Source organism: Aegilops tauschii, chromosome 1, assembly GCF_002575655.3.
Source record: "Aegilops tauschii subsp. strangulata cultivar AL8/78 chromosome 1, Aet v6.0, whole genome shotgun sequence".
Taxonomy (NCBI): Eukaryota; Viridiplantae; Streptophyta; class Magnoliopsida; order Poales; family Poaceae; genus Aegilops; species Aegilops tauschii.
The window spans coordinates 127261138-127282808 of NC_053035.3; positions in this window are offsets into that span (position 1 = coordinate 127261138).

Consider the following 21671-nt stretch of genomic DNA (forward strand, 5'->3'; position numbering starts at 1 on the left):
CCCCTCTCTTTCCCGACTCATGAGCTTGTCCCTACTTTTGCTTGGACCTTTTCAGAACTGCTTAAGCGGTAATACCACTCTGCTCTGCGGTAGTACCGCTACAGCAGTACTGCTGTTGTGCAGTGCGGCTCCTACTTCTGCCTGTTTTGAGTGTTATGTAAAAGGGTGGCAGTAGAGCGGTAGTTTTGCGCAGTAGTACCGCTCTAGCAGTACAACGGTCCTAACTGCCACCCTACTACCGCGGGTTTACTAGGCACTCTCATGCTAAGCGTAAGTATTGCTGCTCGCCGCGGTAGTACCGCTCCGGCGGAACTACCGCCGGCTTCCGCCACGGGGAGTATTGCTTAATTATTGCGTTCTAGACTGGTATGTCCCGCGGGCGGAAGTAGAGCGGCAGTTCCTAGCTGTAGTACCACCCCAGGTGGCACTACCGCCCCGCCTCCCTCTACTACCACGGATTCCGACTCCTGATCAACACCAAGTGAAAGTACCGCTGGTGGGAGCGGTAGTACCGCTCCGGTGGAACTACCGCATCCGTGACTTGCTCAGTTGTACGCAGTGGCTAGAACTTCCGTGCTAGCGAAAGTGCCGCTCCCCTGAGTGGTACTACCACTTGTGTACGGGCTATGGGTGTATAACGGTTGGATTTTATCCCAAACTATATAAGGGAGTCATCTTCCCCAAGTTGACTCACCTCTTCCTCCCCCAAGCTCCACTTGCTCAAAAGCTCATTCTTGCCCGATCTATCTCCCTAGCCAATCAAACTTGTTGATTCTTTAGGGATTGCTTGAGAAGGCCTAGATCTACACATCCACCAAGAGAAATTTGATCCCCCCACTAATCCCTTGCGGATCTTGTTACTCTTGGGTGTTTGAGCACCCTAGATGGTTCAGGACACCTCGGAGACACATTCCATTGTGGTGAAGCTTCGTGGTGTTGTTGGGAGCCTCCAATTCGATTGTGGAGAGAAACCCAACCTTGTTTGTAAAGGTCTGGTCAACGTCTTCAAGGGCACCACTAGTGGAATCACGGCATCTCGCATTTGTGTGAGGGCGTGAGGAGAATACGATGGCCCTAGTGGCTTCTTGGGGAGCATTGTGCCTCCACACCGCTCCGACGTAGACGTACTTCCTCTCGAAGGGAAGGAACTTCGGTAACACATCCCCGTCTCTCCCGACTCCACTTGTGGTTATCTCTTACCTTTACCCCGTCCCCATCTCTCTAGACAACCTATTTGTTGCTAACCCTAATTTGTTAAGAAAAGCTAAAAATTGGTAGTTGCCTATTCACACCCCCTCTAGTCAACCATATCGATCCTTTCACCTGAAACCGTCGCCGGAGGACGCCGCCGCCGCCACGCTCGAGCAGCCCACATCGCGCCACTACGCCAAGGATGCACTGCCTCTACGCGCAAGCCATGGGTCGGCGTTGAGTCATGGCTGGGACGGTGTTGGGCGCCATGGACGGGGCGGGCCGCCACCCCTGATGTGGTTTGAGCGTGCCGGGTGTTGCCGGTTGTGAGGCCCTGGGCGCCGTGAGCGACCGTGGTTGTTGCCGACGGAGCCGCAGACGCCGGTGGGGGCGTAGGGGTCGACCGCCCGAGGAGCGGGTCGACGCGACCGCGTAGCCGCGCCGTGGCGCACAGCAGTCGTCGCGTCACGATGGCGGGGCCTCCAATCGCCGTCTGCCATCGCTCCTCAGACTTGAGCGTGGAGTCACCACTGTCGCATGATGTGGTTGCGCTGTGGAGAGCCTAACCGAGGGCTGCTTGAAGGAGAGACATGCCGTGGTTGTGGTCTCCGCTGATACGTCTCCAATGTATCTATAATTTTTTATTGTTCCATGCTGTTATATTATCGATCTTGGATGTTTTATAATCATTTTAAGTCATTTTATATCATTTTTTGGTACTAACCTATTGACATAGCGCCAAGTGCCAGTTGCTGTTTTCTGCATGGTTTTTACATCGCAGGAAATCAATATCAGACGGAGTACAAACACAACGAAACTTCACGGAGATTTTTTTTGGACCAGAAGGAACATAATGGGCCCTGGCTGCGCCTGGGGGATGCTCCGAGGAGATCCCAACCCACCAGGGCGCGCAGGAGATCCCAACCCACCAGGGCGCGCCAGGAGGCCCAGGCGCGCCCTGGTGGGTTGTTCCCACCTCGGGTGCCCCCCGGACCGCCTCTTTGCTCTATCCAGCCGCCGCAGAGTCCAGAACCACTAGATCCAATCTAGACACCATCTCGGATGGGGTTCACCACCTCCATTGGTGCCTCTCCGATGATGCATGAGTAGTTCTTTGTAGACCTTCGGGTCTGTAGTTAGTAGCTAGATGGCTTCCTCTCTCTCTCTCTGAATTCTCAATACAATGGTCTCTTGGAGATCCATATGATGTAACTCTTTTTGCATTGTGTTTGTTGGGATCGATGAACTTTGAGTTTATGATTAGATCTATCTTTTTATATCCATGAAAGTTATTTGAGTTTCTTTGATCTCTCATATGCATGATCGCTTATATCCTCGTATTTCTTCTCCGATATTTGGGTTTTGTTTGGCCAACTTGATCTATTTATCTTGCAATGGGAAGCGGTGCTTTGTAGTGGGTTCGATCTTACGGTGCTTGATCCCAGTGACAGAAGTGGAACCGATACGTATGTATCGTTGCTACTAAGGATAAAACGATGGGGTCTATCTCGACATAGATAGATCTAGTCTACATCATGTCATCGTTCTTATTGCATTACTCCGTTTTTCCATGAACTTAATACACTAGATGCATGCTGGATAGCGGTCGTTGTGTGGAGTAATAGTAGTAGATGCAGGCAGGAGTCGGTCTACTAATCTTGGACATGATGCCTATATAAAGATCATTGCCTGGATATCGTCATGATTATTCGAAGTTCTATCAATTTCGCAACAGTAATTTTTTCACCCACCGTTTGCTATTTTTCTCGAGAGAAGCCACTAGTGAAACCTACGGCCCCCAGGTCTCTTTCTCATGTATTTGCCTTTGCGATCTACTTTTCCTTTGCATTTGTTTTAAGATCTATTAAACAAAAAATACAAAAATATCTTGCTGCAATTTATTCTTATTTATTTTATTTGGCGTTCGATCTATAAATCTACTACAATTTTATTTCACGTCCGTTTGCCTATCTTGAGGCGCCGTACCCGGAAGGGATTGACAACCCCTTTAACACGTCGGGTTGCGAGGATTTGTTATCTGTGTGCAGGGACTGTTTACGTTGTGTTGCTTGGTTCTCCTACTAGTTTGATAGCCTTGGTTTCATATCTGAGGGAAATACCTACCGCCGCTGTGCTGCATCATCCCTTCCTCTTTGGTGAAATACCGACGTAGCTTCAAGCGACATCATCCGCCGCGCAGGGTGCTCTTGCGTGCGGTGCTGCAGAGGGGATGGCGAGATGGTGAGCAACACTGGCCGCTCATTTCAACGCAAAAGGAAATTAGAAAATTAGTAGTACATGGTACTTACTTCCCTTTGCATCATTGATTGTTTTTGTTGATGTGCCTAAACTAAGGAAAATGGAGAAGGACTTCATCACTATATGCTCCAGAATTCAATCCCTGAATCAATAGATCATGACACCGTTTGTTCATCAATGAACTTCTTCTTTGGATTTTTTTTCTCTGTCAAGAGTTGCAGGCACGACGGCCTGGCCGTTGGCGTCAGAGTCCACTGTGATCCAGAGCCATTGGATTCGTGGAAGAACACCAGATCACGCCATGGCCGCATGCCTTCCCGAGGAATTGGGCTTTGCGTGAGTGGCGCACTGTCCAGGCCATGAGAACCACATTGCTCACCGGCCTAGTTTAAAAAACCGGGCCGGACCGATGGTCGAACCAGAAAAACCCGAACCGGTGGCCTTAGCGGTTTTTTAAGCTAATAAGACCGTTCTGCAATCAGACCGGATAAAACCGGTCGAAGCATTTGTTTTTGGAAAACCATTGAAAAAACCGGGCCATTGAAATAGGAAAACCCAGGAAAATGTTTTAATAGAAATTGGGAGAAGTGGAATTCGATCCTAGGTCGTGTGAGCAGTATGCGGGGCCTGCCCACGGCCAAATAACCAACTCGGTTGTGCTACTTCATTGTCCACTGCATGGAAATAATTTTATTTGACCGTTGTTTCACACTGTATTAGCATACATATTACTCAATATACATTATTTTATTACTTCAAAAACCGACAATCAAACCGGTGAACCGGTGGTCCGACCGGTAAAAACATGGACCGACGACCTTTTTGGTTCAATTTTTCAAACTATGCTCACCGGACGTGGGTTGCAACTACTGCCTCCGCTTGAGGCGGTCGCATGCCCACTTGTGCCCTGTCGTCCTCGTCTCTACCTAAGGCGGCTGTGGGTTCTCTGTGCGTGTGTAACCGCCGTCTTAGGCATGGCCTTTCTCTCTCTTTTTTTGAATCAAAACACCACCCACTTTATTCATTAGATAAAATAGATACATTGTCTGTGAGTAAAGATACAATTTTATTCAACGGTTCCCCAAACCAATCATAAGTCACAGAAAATCTCGCTAACCTAGCTAGTTCGTGAGCTGCCTTATTTGCTTCTCTATTACAATGTTCAAACCTAGAAATAGGAAAATCGCAAGCGAGATGATAACAATCATCGAAAATCGCCACTGCTGCGCTCGCATGACATCCTCCATTGTTCATTGTCTCGATAACCTCCAGGTTGTCAGAATTGATAACTACATGATTGCAACCCATTCTTTGCACGAGGAATAACCCATATCGGAGTGCCGAAGCTTTAGCCACCAGGACATCTGCGCACCAGTCTATTTTTCCATTTCCCCCTATAATGAATTTACCTCTGTCATCCCTGAGTACCACCCCGACAGTGCCTCTAAGCTCATCATGATCAAACGAAGCGTCAACATTAACCTTTACAAAACCCACTGGGGGTCAAGTCCATCCCCCTTTCCTTATGGTCACTTTTGGAGAGCAAGCTGTAACAAAAATTGTTGTAATTGCACGGATCCCCAATGATATCTGAGAGACGCTCTGTGTTGTTTCGTCAGGAACCAATTTACATCTTTCCCACTAGAGGTACCAAGTAGTAATGGCAATCATCTCTCGCACATTCATAGTCGCCACTGAGGTCAAATCTTGTTCTGGCATAAGAAGTAAGAACTCCAGAACCGCCTCACCCGCTCGATCAACTTCACAAGCTCTCATAATGATTTCGTTCAAACCCGACCTTCTCCAAACCTCTCTTGCTTTCTGGCATAGAAATAACACATGCTTTGTATCTTCTGGATTACAGGAGCAAGTAGGCAATTGAGGCAAAACCTTGATATATCTATTGGCAAGCGTGACATGACACGGAAGCATCCCATGAAGCGTACGCCAAATGAAAATTTTCACCTTAGCAGGACAAGAGAGCTTCTAAATCTTCTGCCAAATAAGATTTGTATTTGTTCTTCCCAGACCATTTGCATGTTGGAGTTTTTTACCGTGTTGATGTTCCCACTCCACGAAATATGCTGACCGAACTGAGAACATACCATTTTTGTATTGCTGCATGCAACAAAATCTGGCATATCATGATGAGAGAGAGGGATAGTAAGTACTCGTTATGCATCAATGGGCCAAAGAGTTTGTCTAACCAGTTCCACATACCAGAATTAGGGTCAATAAAATCTGCAACCCGAGAAATTAGATGGTTCCCTTCCGGCGTGATGATTTTTCTATCCGCACAATTTGGGATCCAGGCATCCTCCCAAATATAATTATTCTCACCATTCCCGACTCTCCATATATACCCATGTTTCAGAGAATTCACTCCCGCCATGATACTCTACCAGGTGAACAAAGATCCCTTTTTCAACTGCGCATTCAGTAAGTCCCCATCAAGAAAGTACTTCACTCTCAAAATAGTAGCACTAAGGGATTCGGTATTCTCGATTAACCGCCAGGCCTGCTTTGCCAACATCGCCAGATTGAAACAGTGGATATCACGAAAGCCTAGCCCCCTTGAATCTTTGGGACACACATTTTCCACCAAGCCATCCAATGCATCCTCTTTTGGTTGTCCTCGTCTCCCCACCAAAAATGCGACATTGCAACAATAATTCCTTTGCAAATATTTTTAGGAATTTTAAAGACCAACATTGCATAGGTGGGTATGGCTTGAACAAAGATTTGAGAAGAATTTTCTTCCCTCCAATGGATAACAATTTTTCTTCCAACCACTGATTTTCATTATAATACGATCAATTAAATACTTGCAACAATTAGTTTTATCCAGGCCCACATTTGCTGGCAAACCTAAGTATTTGTCATTAAGTGCCTCCGTCAAAATATCCAGAGTGGTACACATTCTCTAACCTCAACGCCCGTATTGGGACTAAAGAAGATACTAGACTTTTCGACACTCACCATTTGCCCCGAAGCCACACAATACAAATCCAGAATTGGCTTCAGGGTCTTCACATTTTCCAAGTTTGCCTTCATGAGGATCAATGAATCGTTAGCAAAAAGTAGGTTGGTGATTGGAGGAGTATCTCTACACACTTTCACTCCCACATTGTTCCATTCTCATCCGCGTGCGTCAAAAGAGCCGTAAGACCCTCCGTACATAATAGGAATAAATAAGGTGATAAGGGGTCTCCTTGTGGTAGACCTCTCATAGATTTGAAACTTTTGCTTTCCTCCCCATTAACCCGAACCCGATATTCCACAGTGGAAACACATTGCCTAATCAGATTTACCCAATTCTCCCGAAAACCCAGTTTAAGCGTAATCTCCTTCAAAAAAGGCCACTCAAATCTATCATAGGCTTTATGCATGTCAAGTTTGAATGCGCACAAACCTTCTTTTCCTTGTCTCTTTTTTTATTGTATGGAAGCACTCGTAGGCCACTTAAGACATTGTCTGTAATTATCCTCCCGGGAACAAAAGCACTCTGGGTGAGACTAATAATTTCTGGAAGAAAGGCCTTCAGACGAGTTGCCACCATATTTGCAATAACCTTGTACACCACATTACACAAACTGATGGGCCTAAACTGGGCAACCTTTTCTAGAGAATTAACCTTGGGAATCATCACAATCGTCGTGTCATTCCATTCAGAAGGGATAGCACAAGTATTTACCGCTTGTAAGACCTCCTCGACCAAATCATCACCCAACATGTGTCAGGATCTTTTTGTAAAAGAAATAGCATGGAGACCATCCGGACCCGTCGCCCAATCTCAAAAGAGCCTTACATACATCTTCAGGAGTATATGGGGCAAGAAGGGCATTATTCATCTCAGCAGTAACTTTTCTCTTGACAAGGGAAAGTACCTCCTGATTTGGTTCTGCAACTTCTGACATAAAAAGATTTTAAAAATAGTCCTTGACATGATCCTTTAATTCTGCACCTTGCCTCTAGACCCCAGAATCATCAAGGAGTTTCTTTATGTTATTCCTTTTCTTCCTGGCTGTGGATGTGTTATGCAAGAAAGAAGTGTTGCGATCCCCATGCAATAACCAGTTTGCACGACCTCTCTAAATCCAGAAAATTTCCTCCTAGTCAAAGAGATTCTCAATGAGCACAAGAACTTCCTTCTGTCGTGCGCGGGATTCAGTATTCAGAGGACCACGCCGAAGCTTCTCCAAATCTTTCTTTAATTTATTTATTCTTCTTTTGGGGCCCTTCAGAGTGTCACGATCCCAAGCTTGTATGTCCGCATGCACGAATCTTGTACGCTCCACAAGAGTTGGCCCAATGGCCGCCAATTTTGCATTTTCCTAGGGGCACCTGACAATTTCCTCGATTGTTTCTTCCTTGAGCCATCTAGCTTCAAATTGTTTTGCACGACCCTTCGAACAGCTAAAAATAAGTAATCCATATCCAAAATTAATGGGAGATGATTAGAGTGTACATGTTCCTCATTTATAATTGCGGCACGGGGAAATTTAAGAGCCCATTCAACATTACAAACCGCCCAGTCGAGTCTTTCCCTAATATTGCCTCTCCTCCAAGTAAATGGATCACCCAAAAATACCATGTCCTCTAACCCACACTCCATTAGGCATTCACAGAAGCCTTTCATCATTGCATTTGGTCTCATATTACCGCCCTCTTTTTCAGAAGCGTATAGGATTTCATTAAAATCTCCTAGGATCACCCATGGGTGAGTACCCTTTTTGTGAAAATTGTGAATATCATCCCAAGCCATGTGACGTTCATTCCAGGCCGGATGACCATAAAATCCCATAAAACACCATTGTATAGCATCACCATTCATAAAAAACACGTCAATAAAATTAGGTGAGACATAGTTTAACACAACTTTATTCAACTTCTGATAAAAAAGAACTAGGCCACCTCCTCGGCCATCACTCTCCATTACAAACATGGAATCAAAAGATAAAATGCGATGAAGCTCATCGGCTTTACAATTATTCAAATGAGACTCGGAAAGAAAGATTAAGTCTGCCCTGATCCGCCCTTGAAGATCCAAGAGCTCGCGAACTACCGTGGGTGAAAGCATTCCACGACAGTTCCATCCTATGATTTTCATTTGTCCCGACGGTTCTCCTCATTGGAGGTCGCTGATGCTCCTTCAACTTCTTTTTCCTCTCCAACTGACTCCCTACACTGCTGAACATACTCTTCCTCCTTGTCTTCTATCTCCTGAATTGCATGTGTGATAACCCCATCTGCACCCCTCATGGTTTCCACACGCCCCGAACACACACGCTTACATGATACACTTACATCACCATATAATAGCAACTCCTCACTACCCATGCTAGCATTTTAAAACGAAAAAACCAAATCACTTCCCGTCAGCCTTAGTTCATAGAATCTCTTTTTACCTTTCATCATCTCGTGTACAACTCCATCATACTTGGTTGATTTGCCCACTTTTTTGTCCTTTCCTCGAGTCCTAGTCAACCTCGTCCATGTACTCTTTTGGTCAACCTGCATGGATTCCTTTGCAGCACAGAAGTGAAGGATTGGCCTATTTGCAAGCATGCCGGGACCCTCGTGGCCAACATCAGCACCAAACAAAGCCGCGCCTGAACTAGCAGCAGCCGAACTAGCTCCAGCCCCCCGTACCACCCAGGCAGTAGCTAGATTGGAGGCGCATGTAGCTGCACTGAAAGGATCGAGAAGAGGTGTCTAGAGGGGGGTTATTAGACCCTCAACAAGAAAAAGTAGGAGTTTTAAATTTGTTAGAGTTAAGGTGGAGTTTTAGCACAAGTTTAAACATTCACAATACATATCAAGCAAACATGCCAAGAGTATATGAGCAGCGGAAAGTAAAGCATGCAACTTGCAAGAAAGTAAAGGGATGGGATTGGAGTGTGCAAACGCAATTGGAGACACAGAGATTTTTGGCGTGGTTCCGATAGGTGGTGCTATCGTACATCCACGTTGATGGAGACTTCAACCCACGAAGGGTAACGGTTGCGCGAGTCCACGGAGGGCTCCACCCACGAAGGGTCCACGAAGAAGCAACCTTGTCTATCCCACCATGGCCATCGCCCACGAAGGACTTGCCTCACTAGGGTACATCTTCACGAAGTAGGCGATCTCCTTACCCGTACAAACTCCTTGGTTCAACTCCACAAACTTGATGGAGGCTCCCAAGTGACACCTAACCAATCTAGGAGACACCACTCTCCAAAAGGTAATAGATGGTGTGTTGATGGTGAACTCCTTGCTCTTGTGCTTCAAATGATAGTCTCCCCAACACTCAACTCTCTCTCACAGATTTGGATTTGGTGGAAAGACGATTTTAGTGGAAAGCAACTTGGGGAAGGCTAGAGATCAAGATTGTTGTGGTTGGAATGGAATATCTTGGTCTTAATACATGAGTAGGTGGTTCTCTCTCAGAAAATGAATGTTGGAAGTGTAGGCACATTCTAATGGCTCTCTCCACTAATGAAGAGTGGGTGGAGGGGTATATATAGCCTCCACACAAAATCTAGCTGTTACACACAATTCACTAAACTCGATGAGACCGAACGAGAAACTCGGTCAGACCGATATGGTTCAAAAAGTGAACATTAGGCTTTTCGGTGGGACCGATATGATCAACTCAGTGGGACCGATGTGCTAGGGCTAGGGTAAAACCTCAACTCGGTTTGACCGATTACGCAAACTCGGTGAGACCGACTTTGGTAATAAGCAAAACAGAGAGTTGGTCAAGAAAACTCGGTGGGACTGATTGCTTATCTCGGTGAGACCGAAATAATTGCAACAGGCAACAGAGAGTTTGCAAGCCCATCTCGGTGAGACCGAGATCCCATCGGTGAGACTGAACTGGTTAGGGTTTCTGGCTGTGGCTGTTACAAGTGAACTCGGCGGCGCCGGATAGATCAAATCAGTGGGGCCGAGTTTGACTTTTGGTTTAGGACATATGTGGAAATGAGAAAATGGTTGAGGGCTTTGGAGCATATCACTAAGCACTTTGAGCAAGCAAGCCATTAAGCAACACCTCATCCCCTTTTAATAGTATTGGCTTTCCTATGGACTCAATGTGATCTTTGATCACTAAAATGAAATGTAGAGTCTTGGTCTTTTGAGCTTTTGCCAATCTTCCGTGCTTAGCATCTTGAAGGGGTTCCACATCCTCTTGTCCACGCCACTCCATTGTTGAACTCATCTGAAATATACTAGGTGAAAATATTAGTCCAACAAGAGATATGTTGACATTAATTACCAAAATCACCCAGGGAGCACTTGTGCTTTCAATCTCCCCCTTCGGCGGTGGATAAGGATAACAAGTTTTGTTTCTTGGAGGACCAAGACACAAGAGATCTACCAAGAAATTGACAAGTACCCGAAGTGGACTTTCTATCAACCTTGTCACCGTCATAGTCCGAATCTGAGTAGCCAACAAGATCAAAACAAGACCTCTTAGGATACCAAATGCCAAAATTTGGTGTATGTATTAAGTATCTCACTATCCTTTTCACAGCCTTAAGATGACATTCTTTGGGGGCCGCTTGATATCGTGCACACATGCACACACTGAGCATAATATCGGGACGGGAGGCACATAGATATAACAATGAACCAATCATAGAACGGTAAACCTTTTGGTCAACCGATTTGCCATCCTTAGTCAAGTCAAGATGTCCACTAGTAGGCATGGGCGTTTTCATACCTTTGCTTTCTTGCATGTTGAACTTCTTGAATAAGTCCTTGGTGTACTTTGTTTGGGAAACAAAGGTACCCTCCTTAGTTTGCTTGATTTGCAACCCAAGTAAGAACTTGAGTTCACTCATCATAGACATCTCAAACTTCTTCGACATTAGCTTTCCAAACTTTCCACTAAAATGAGGGTTAGTCGAACCAAATATGATATCATCAACATAAATTTGGCACACAAATAATTCTCCATTAACCCTTTTAGTAAAAAGAGTTGAATCTATCTTTCGAATCTCAAAGCCTTTTTAATAAGGAACTTGGTCAAGCATTTGTACCACGCTCTAGGAGCTTGTTTAAGACCATAAAGAGCTTTATGAAGTTTGTAAAGATGGTAGGGTTTCTTAGGATTAACAAAGCCGGGAGGTTGTTTAACATAAACTTCCTCCTCAATTTCACCATTTAGAAAAGCACTTTTAATGTCCATTTGGTACAAGGTGATATCATGGTGATTAGCATAGGCAAGTATGATGCGGATGGACTCAAGTCTAGCAACGGGGCATATGTCTTACCATAGTCCATACCTTCGACTTGAGTGTAGCCTTGGGCGACGAGATGTGCTTTGTTGCGAACGACTTGTCCATCTTCGTCTTGCTTGTTGCGAAACACCCATTTGGTACCGATGATGTTGTGGTTGTTGTCGGGCTTCTCGACCAATGTCCACACTTGGTTCCTCTCAAAGTTGTGTAGCTCTTCGTGCATGGCATTTATCCAATCTGGATCTTCCAATGCTTCTTCAACCTTCATAGGTTCAATGCTAGAGATGAATGAATAATATTCACAAAAATTAGCCAAACGAGTTTTAGAGCGAGTGATTCTCCCGGTTTGGATATCATTGAAGATTTGTTCGACGGGATGGTCTCTTGAAACTCTTGCTCTAACTTGTGAGAGCTTTTGCTTGGGTCGGGGTGGAACATCTTCTTCATCATCTTGTTCTTCTTCTTGGCCTTCTTCATTGTTGACGTTGCCGTTCTCTTGTCGAGGTGGAGAAGGAGGTTGATGAGGTTCATCTTGATGTACTTCCACATTTTCTTCATCTTGGTGTGTCCCACTTGTGGATGCTTCCATGTCAACTCTTGGTTCACCTTGTCGTGAGGTAGAAGCTTCCACTTGGATGGACGAGGTACTCTCCTTCACCTCCGTTGGATGAATCTTTCCAATAGACAAGTCTTGGATTGCATCCGAAGTGTCTTTGTCTCATACATCAATTGGCAATTGCTCTACTCACGAGATGTTAGATTCATCAAACTTCACATCTACCGTCTCTTCAACCTTTCAGGTGAAATTGTTGTAGACATAGTAAGTGTGAGAGTTTGAGCCATAACCGAGTAGGAAACCCTCATGAGATTTAGGAGCAAATTTAGAACGATGATGCTTTTCAAGAATGTAACACTTTGAGTCGAATACTCGAAAGTATCCAACTTGGGGTTTGTTACCGGTGAGAAGCTCGTATGTCGTCTTGCCGAGTAGCTTGTGAAGATACAAGCGATTTGTTGCATGACAAGCTGTCTCAACCGCTTCCGCCCAAAAGTGTTTTGGCGTCTTGTACTCATCAAGCATCGTTCTCGCCATCTCAATAAGAGTCCGGTTCTTCCTCTCAACAACTCTATTTTGTTGAGGTGTGTACGTAGCCCAGAACTCATGTGAAATCCCTTCTTCGTCAAGAAAGGTATCCACATTTGCATTCTTGAACTCCGTTCCGTTGTCGCTGCGAACCTTCTTGATATTCACTTCAAATTGATTTTGGGCCTTCCTAGCGAAGTTCTTGAACATCTTTTGGACCTGGGATTTATCATCAAGAAAGAACACCCACGTAAATCTTGAAAAACCATCGACTATGACTAGACCAAATGAGTTTCCACCGAGACATTTATAGGCGTTGGGACCAAAGAGATCCATATGAAGTAGCCCGAGCGGTCTTCTCGTTGTCATGATGTTCTTCACGGGATGACTTCCTCCATCTCAATAGATCAAATCGGTGGGGCTGAGTTTGACTTTTGGTTTAGGACATATGTGGAAATGAGAAAATGATTGAGGGCTTTGGAGCATATCACTAAGCACTTTGAGCAAGCAAGCCATTAAGCAACACCTCATCCCCTTTTAATATTATTGGCTTTCCTATGGACTCAATGTGATCTCAGATCACTAAAATGAAATGTAGAGTCTTGGGCTTTTGAGCTTTTGCCAACCTTCTGTCCTTAGCATCTTGAAGGGGTTCCACATCCTCTTGTCCACGCCACTCCACTATTGAACTCATCTGAAATATACTAGGTGAAAATATTAGTCCAACAAGAGATATGTTGACATTAATTACCAAAATCACCCAGGGAGCACTTGTGCTTTCATGCATCGTGCATAGCTAGAATAGGGGCTGCCAACAAGGCAACGTCATGACCCTCCTATCCATGGCCAGTTGCCCCGCTTCCCGTCGAGGGGATCGTCCCACCCCCGCCCGTCTGGCCGGGGTAGGCAACCTGGCGAGCGGCGGCTGATGTGTCCAGCCGTCCTGGCCTTCCTGGCCAAGACCAGTCATAGAGTTGATCACCACACTGATATGTCTCCGTCGTATCTACTTTTCCTAATGCTTTTCCTCTTGCTTTGGACTCTAATTTGCATGATTTGAATGAAACTAACCGGGAATGACGTTGTTTTCATCCGAACTACCATCGTGTTGTTTTCGTGCAGAAATGAAAGTTATAGGAATGGAACAAAACTTTTTGGAGAATTATTTCAGAATATATAAAAATTACTAGAGCCAAGAACCACCAAAGGGGGCCCCTAGGTGAGCACAACCCACCAGGGCGCCCCACCTCCGGGCGCACCCAAGTGGGTTGTGCCCACATGGTGGCCCCGCAGACCCTGATTCCAACTCTATAAAATCCCATATTTGGAGAAAAAATCAGGGAGGAAGTTTCATCGCGTTTCACGATATGGAGCCGCCGCCACCTCCTTTTCTTCATCGGGAGGCCAGATCCGGAGTCCGTTTTGGGCTCCGGAGAGGGGATCTTCGATCTTCGTCATCACCAACCCTCCTTCATCGCCAATTCCATGATGCTCCCCACCGGGAGTGAGTAATTCCTTCGTAGGCTCACTGGTCGGTGAGGAGTTGAATTAGATTCATCATGTAATCGAGTTAGTTTTGTTAGGGCTTGATCCCTAGTATCCATTATGTTATGAGATTGATGTTGTTATGACTTTGCAATGCTTAATGCATGTCAATTTGCGTCTGGGTGCCATAATTTCATATCTGAACCGCTTATGATTTCACCATTATGTTTATGTTCTAGATCCGATCTTGCAAGTCATATTCACCAATTACGTGTTATGATCCGTAAACCCCGGGGTGACAATAATCGGGATACTTTCCGATGATGACCGTAGTTTGAGGAGTTCATGTATTCACTATGTGTTAATGCTTTGTTCCGGTTCTCTATTAAAAGGAACGCTTAATATCCCTTAGTTTCCCTATGGACCCCGCTGCCACGGGAGGGTAGGACAAAAGATGTCATGCAAGTTCTTTCCATAAGCACGTATGACTATTTACGGAATACATGCCTACATTATATTTATGAACTGGAGCTAGTTTTGTATCGCCCTAGGTTATGACTGTTATATGATGAATATCATCCAACAAATCTACCGATCCAATGCCAATGAATTTTCCGCATATTTTTTCTGCTAAGTTACTACTATTGCTGTTACTATTACAACTGCTACAAAATCATTGCTATTACTGTTACCGTTACTATTGTTGTTACTACTAGTATCAAAACTATCATATTACTGTGCTACCGATCACTTTGCTACAGATATTTAATCTCCATGTGTGGTTGAATTGACAACTCAACTGCTAATACTTGCAAATATTCTTTGGCTCCCCTTGTGTCGAATCTATAAATTTGGGTTGAATACTCTACCCTCAAAAATTGTTGTGATCCCCTATACTTGTGGGTTCAAGACCTCTTTCTGGCACCGTTGCCGGGGAGCATAGCTATATTTGTTGAGTCACTTGGGATTATTATTTATTTATCACTATGAAGTATCTGAAGGATACAAAACCAAGATCATTCCCTCTAGGACGAGGGGAGGTAAGGAACTGCCATCACACTCTGCACTTGATTCACCTTCTGTTTTGAGTAGACTTGCAACACCACCACATGCTATTAATCTTGATATGTCACAAGTTATTGATGGTGCTACTTCTATGAATGCTACTCATGATGATGCTAGTACCTTGCTTGATGATAATATGCCACTAGGTGAATTTCTTGATGAACAAATTGCTAGAGCTAAAGATTGAGAAGAAACTGATGAAGTATTTGAAACTAGAAATCTTGAAACACCTATTAGACCTAGCTCTCCTAGATATGAATTGCCTAAGGTACCTGAAGGATATGTTATGGATGAGGAGACAACTAGAGATTATGTTGCTTGCAATGATAGAGATGATCTTAAGAAATTATTATGCAAACTAAAAGAAAAATATTTGAATGCTAGAATGAAATGTGATCCTAAGTTTGCTGCTTCACCTATATTTGTTGACGATAAGGATTATGAATTCTCTGTCGACCCAGAGTTAATTACTTTGGTTGAATCTGATCCTTTCCATGGCTATGAAACTCAAACTGTTGTGGCACACCTCACCAAATTAAATGATATAGCTACCCTTTTTGCTCATGATGATAAAATTCGCCATTATTATATCCACAAATTATTTTCGTTCTCATTAAATGGTGATGCTATGATATGGTACAATACTCTTGCTCCTAGTTGTGTGCGTAGTCACCAGGATATGATTTATTACTTCTCTGAAAAATATTTTCCTGCTCAAAGAAACAAGCTGCCTTACAGGAAATATTTAACTTTGTGCAAATTGAAGAAGAGAGTCACCCACAAGCTTGGGGGCACTTCTCCAATTGCTTAATGCTTTGCCTGATCATCCACTTAAGAAAAATGAAATACTTGATATCTTCTATAATGGACTAACCAATCACTACTGCAGGATGCTGCTAACGCGACACTACGATCAGAGACCCTTTCACGAAACTGTGTGCGATGCATTAATCACAAACGGGGATGTAAAAAACCCGTCAAAAAAGGTGCAAAACATTTGTGATGGAGGACGCATCAAACACGGTTCAGATTTTAGTTGCGTGTGCGATGTAGGGCACACGGTTAACCCGTTTGAACTGTTTGCGATGAGGCAGAACAACAAAAACGGGCAGCCATATCAATATGTGTGCGATATACGGCATAAAGTTTGCTTCGATGGACCGTTTGCTATTAGGGAGTGCAACATAAACGGTTAGCCAGATCAAGGTGTGTGTGATATAGGGCATACGGTTCACTCGGACGAACTGTTTTCGATTAGCGAACGCAACAGAAACGGTTCAACTTAACAAGATGTGTGTGATACGTGGCAAACATCCGACTCGGATGAACTGTTTGCGATGAGAATTTACAACACAGACGGTTAATACAATTAGTTCAAGTGCGATTCTGTGTGTACAAAAAACTTTTAAAAATGCAAACTAGTTGCTTGAGGTTGGTAGGAGTATCGCACATGATGCATCTGCGAGTACTCGTGTGCAATGATTAGTAAGTTACACATGCATTTCCTTATGTTAACACTTGTGTGATAAATAACACGTGGCACCGGATATGGTATTCGTGTTGTGTGTGTGCTCCCCTTAGTCTTCCCACGCTCGAGTGAATGCTTCCCGCGCTCCACATGGGTGAATTGTGAAATCCACGCCTATTCCCTCACAGGTTTCCCGCCACCGGGTAACGGCTTGCTGCATATAACCCAGGCGGCAATGCACCGCCGTGACACTCTGTGAAGATCTAGTCCTCACCCATCTACCATTAGTTATTCCAAGCATGCCAGGCAATGACCAAAGCTTCGACGTCGACGACTACCTGCGTTACATCTTCGGCAAGGAGAACGAGCCGGAGCAGGTCGGGGAGCAAGAGCTTCACCGGCCGGTGCATGCACCATGGCCCATCGGCAGCGATATCGGCGTCACAATCCTTGGGAGAACAATCAACATATTGCAGAGGAGGTGTGATGAGAAGTTTATCATCCACCTGCAAAAGATCCAGAGCAGCTCGGCGGCATGATCGATGACCCACCCGAAGCACTGTCGTCACCAGTGCTCATCGAGAGCCTGATGCCCCGCAAGGAATGGGTAGAGGACCTCTGTGATTCAGTCAAGACAAAGGCTGAAAGTGCGTTACATCGACTAGAGGGGGTGAATAGGCGATTTTTATGAATTCTTCACTAAGGAATTTGTGGGTGAGGAAATTCCTTAGCGAAGAACTATTTGCAGCGGAATAAGTACTCAAAAGTATGCATAGCAGAACACAAGCATGGTCATCATGATGCAATGAAGACAAGCACAGAGTACAGAAAGCGTAAACACAGGATGAAGACAAACAGACTGAAGAAATTGAACTGAGGAAATTGAGAAAGTCTTCAGTCAAAGTCTTCAAACGCAGATATGAACAAGTGCACAACACAGCTAATGAGGAAATGAAAGAGTTGAGGAAATAGAACCAGTTGGCTTGGTGAAGACAATGATTTGGTAGACCAGTTCCAACTGCTGTCTCAGTTATACATCGGGTTAGGGCGGCTAGGTATTTAAACCTGAGGACACACAGTCCCGGACACCCAGTCCTGAACACGCAGTCCAGGACACTTAGTCCTCACCGTATTCCCCTTGAGCTAAGGTCACACAGACCTCGCCCAATCACTCGTGGTAAGTCTTCAGGTGACTTCTGAACCTTCACAGACTCGGTCACTCGGCGATCCACAATTTCCTCTTGGATGCTCTAGACCATGACGCCTGACCGTCTGGAAGAAGCACAGTCTTCAAAGGTAACAAGCGTCGGATCCACGCAGGATCAATCTCTTCAGTGATGCTCAATCACTTTGGGGTTTGTAGGTGTTTGGGTTTGGGTTTTCCTCACTTGATGATTTTCGCTCAAAGTCCTCGGAGGATGTGGTGCTATCAATTGACAAGTGTCAGTTTCTCTCGGAGCAGCCAACCAGCTAGTTGTTGTAGGGGGCGGCTATTTATAGCCTAGGGAGCAGCCCGTCATGATAAGACATAAATGCCCTTCAATGATATGACCGTTAGGTGGGTAGATATTTTGGTACAACTGGCGCATAGCACAGCAACGGTCGGAAATTTGAGTATCAAATTCCTCAGGGCTATCATGTTCCTCACTGTGTAGGCAATCCGCACTGGCGAATTCCTAACTCCTCAATCAGAACAAATTCCTCAAAGACCAGAAGAACTTCGTCTCTGTCACTGAAGAATATGACTGAACTGTATGAGATTTCCAATGGCTTCACTCTAAGGGATTGGTAGGTGTAGGATTTTGAGTTGTGCATCACATGGAAATTTTTCCTTAGTATTTCCTCGACCCCCTTTAACAGTACGGTGTTTCCTATGACTCAAGAAAAAGAAAATGAAACTATGAAACAAAAGTCTTCACGCTTCATGTTCCTCAAATGAATACCAAGTCTTCAAGGTCACACCAATTTCTTCACTTTCAAAGTCTTCAGAAAGTCTTCAGAAATCCAAAAGTCTTCAGTCGAAGAACTTCATTTTTAGGGGTCGACTTTCTCTGTAAATATCAAACTCCTCATAGACTTATAGACCTGTGTACACTCATAAACACATTAGTCCCTTAACCTATAAGTCTTCAATACACCAAAATCACTAAGGGGCACTAGATGCACTTACAATCTCCCCCTTTTTGGTGATTGATGACAATATAGGTTAAGTTTTCAACGGGGATAAACATATAAACTGTAAATACTGATATTGAGGAATTTGATTGCAAGATATAGAAGAACTCCCCCTGAAGATGTGCATAGTGAGGAATTTGCTTTTGAAGCAATGCACACTTGAAGAGTTGAATCATGGAGATCTCCCCCTATATCTTGTAATTCATACACGCATTTGACATAGTATATGCAGAATTTGAAATGCATGATGAAATATGGCGACTGATATAATTCAGCATGCGTGCAATAACATTAACGAGGAATAAGCATGCAGAAGAAACATCAAAAGTATCAGGCCACCATAGAGTTTTAAGTTTACAACTCGATCCAACAAAGTCATCAGAAGAACGAGAGTTGTAACTTAAAAAAACGCCCATATATGATAGACCCGCTTGAAGACTAACTCAAATTTCTCCCCCTTTGTCATCGAATGACCAAAAGGTTCGAAAATGAGGACTAACGCCCCTGAAGAATATCAAGGTGATGAAGGAGCGTCAGCGTTGTTCGGGTCGTTTGTTGTAGTAGGGCATGCCGCAGTGTCGTCCAAGTCTTCATGTTCATCAGTGTCACGTGATGAAGAATAGGAGCTGGCCACCAAGGAAGGAACCTTGACCTTCTTGTACTTCTTCGGAGGAGGTGCAGCCCAGTCAAAATCTTCCTTGAGACCCATTTTCTTCAGATCTTCTTCACCATATATGTGCGACAGAACAGCCCAGGTGCAGTTGAGGGTTTCATGAAGGTAGTAATGGTTTTTCTTCACTGCATTGTGGGTAGCAGTCATGTTGTGAAGAATTGAACCAAACTGACGCTTGACCCATTTGTGATTGCGATCAACCTTCTGATGAAGACTAAGGAGAAGCTCACGGTCAGTCATCACCCTGGGAGCTGTGCCTTGAGGATTTTGCTTGGGTGCGTTGGCGGCAGAGTCATGGGTGGCAGAGTCATCATTGGTGGAGTAGGATGCAGCCTTGCGAAATTGACCATCCAATGGACGAATGCCTTCATCAATAACAGCAGTAGCCTTGCCATTTTCATCAGCTGAGGAAAATGTCCATTTGAGGACTTCAATCGGGGGCAAGAAGCTGCAATGGTTCAGTGTATCAGCTTTGTAGTTGAGTGAAGACCTTGTTCTGATGAATCTCATAATCCACGGAGCATAAGGCTTCAACTCAAACGGTGACATTGCGACATTGGCCAGAGTCCTCATGAAGAAATCATGGAAGTTGACGGGAACGCCATGAATGATATTGAAAAGCAGATTCTTCATGATGCCAATGACTTCTTCTTCATTCGAGTCGTGGCCCTTGATAGGACTCAATGTCTTCGTGAGAATGCGATAGACAGTCCGAGGCACATATAACAATTCCTTCACAAGGTATTTTGTTCTTGGAGCCTGACCTGGCTTCAATGGCTTCATCAGCACTTGCATATAGTGATCTGTAAGCTCAGGTTCATTGTAGACGCAACAAGCACCTTCAAGGGGAGGACTGAGAGGCAAAGCACGAAGCAATTCAGTAGCTGGTGCCTTGTAGTGAGTGTTTTCAGACATCCAGTCCAGCACCCATGAATTTACATCTTCAGAGTCTCCGGTGATGTGCAGAGTTGCATAAAATTGAAGAATGAGCTCTTCATTCCAATCACACATATCAGTGCAGAAATTTAACAGTCCAGCGTTGTAAAGAACACTGAGGACTGGCCCAAGCACGGCAGAGATTCCATATCCACGTGAGGAATGTGCTCATGATCGAAGACTTTGTCTTTGTTGAACAACACTGAGGAATAGAAATTTGCCTGGCTAGCAGTCCAGAAACACCTCTTCCTAATGCGAGCAGAGTCATAGGGGTTGTAATCAGTGAAGAATACGTGCTCGCCGAAGAAATCATCAGCCTTGAATTTTTGCTTCCTTGAGAATGGATCCTTTGGCTTGGGCAGAGGAGTGTCAGTCAGTTGCATGATGACCTCAGGAATCGCAATCTCAGGTTCTTCAGGCTGAGGAATTTCTGGTTCCTCTTCAGTGGCAGCCTGGTTCTTCAAATCTTCATTTTCATTTTCTTCAGCACTAGCGGCTGGAATGTCTTCATGAGCTTCATTAGATCCCATTTGAACTGTAGTTGCTGGGGACTGAGGAATTTGTTGCAATGGTGTGAAGAGTGGAGAGTTGGGGTGCTGACTTTCCCAAAAGTCATAATTCATCACTGGTGTGGTACAGCCAATGTCCACATCTTCATCTTCCATTTCTTCAACGCCGGCCTCTTCAGCAGTAAACTTAGGCATAGGCGAGGAAACAGTGGGACTTGAAGGGATTTTATCCACTTCAATTTCTTCATCCATCTGCTCTGACGAAGCAGCAGAAGGATTTTCTTCATCAGATCCGCTAGGGATCACATATTCTTCACCAAAAGGGATGATTTCCTTTGATGGCATGGAGGAAACAGGAACATCATCAATTGGATTAGCAAATGAGCTTGTCAATTTCTTCATCTTCTTCGGTGTTGAAGAATCTGAAGGAGCTGATGCTTTCCTTTTCTTCACTGCTGCACGCTCTGCAGCCTTGGTCTTCTTCACATCTAAAGCGGATGGAAGGATTGGAGTTGGAGTAGGCGCAGGAGGAGCAGAGGAATGTGGTTGATTTTCTTCAGGCACAACTGATGCGGTTGCCCTGACCTCTTCATTTTCT